The sequence below is a fragment of the Castor canadensis genome, chromosome 10, assembly GCF_047511655.1.
Source record: "Castor canadensis chromosome 10, mCasCan1.hap1v2, whole genome shotgun sequence".
Classification (NCBI taxonomy): domain Eukaryota; kingdom Metazoa; phylum Chordata; class Mammalia; order Rodentia; family Castoridae; genus Castor; species Castor canadensis.
The window spans coordinates 63,420,613-63,421,747 of NC_133395.1; positions in this window are offsets into that span (position 1 = coordinate 63,420,613).

A 1,135-nucleotide genomic window follows, 5' to 3' on the forward strand; every position below is an offset into this window, starting at 1 on the left:
AAACCTGCAGTCACCTGAAGGAGCAGCAAACCCTCACAGACAAATCACCCACATTATAAGATCACCCCCAAGCTGGAGTAATCATCTCATGGGAGCCAGATTGTCCCCCTCGAGCAATAAGGACTTCTTATGGATACCTTGCAGAAACCAGAACTCAGATAATCATCAACCAGACCATAGTTTAACCAACAAGGCTTAATTACATATGTAATTAATTGCCCCCTGCCCCAATTCTTCCTTTCTTTAAACCTGAAGCTCAGTCAATACCCTGAATATGGGAAGAAATATTTTCTTTTCATTTTCCCAAAATAGCCATTTTGTTTAAACTCCTTTCCTGCCTTTTCACTATTACTTTTGTTGCTTTATTTGGAGACAATGGTTTGACCTGACACGTTGGAAGCCCAAGGTCCATCATGATTCAAGACTTATTCTGTAGGATGGTGCTGTTAGGAGGTGGTGAAAAGTCTGGGACTTGGTGTGAGGTCCTTAGGGAATTGGAGGCAGGCCCTTGGAAGTGATTGTGCAACCAGTCTTTTTCTTTCTGCTCTTGTTTTTCAATGTAAGTTCTTCCACACATATGTAATTCTGCTATTGTGTGACTGCAGCCAGGAGGGTCTTCACCAGAACTGAACTGATGCAGGTGTCATGACCTTTAATCCCCAAACTGTGATCTAAACAAACCTTTTTCCTTTATAAGTTAGCTGCCTTAGACATTTCGTTGCAATAATGCAAAGCTGACTAATACCATCTGACACTCATGTCATGATTTGTACAAATATCAAAGTTTCCTACATCTTCCTGATTATCACATTTGATGCTATTTCCAATTTTCATTGCATATTGTGTTTCATGGCTGTGGCTTAGTCTCTGTCTTTGCTATTGTCATCATCATGGAACAGAGTCCTTTTCCCTGAGTTCTCCCCCACACCCCAAAAGCTTATTTATGTCAGACTCTGCTAAAGGTTAGGGGAACTGGAGGGAGCTTATGTTGCAATAGTGACTAGCACTTCTGGTGTTAAAAGTCCTCTCATTTCTTGGTCTCTTCTCAATTTTTCTCCCTGCTTTCTCTTAGGAACATTCTCCCTACCACTGCCCACCAACTTCCCCCATTTTCTTATGCAGAGCAATTGGCTTC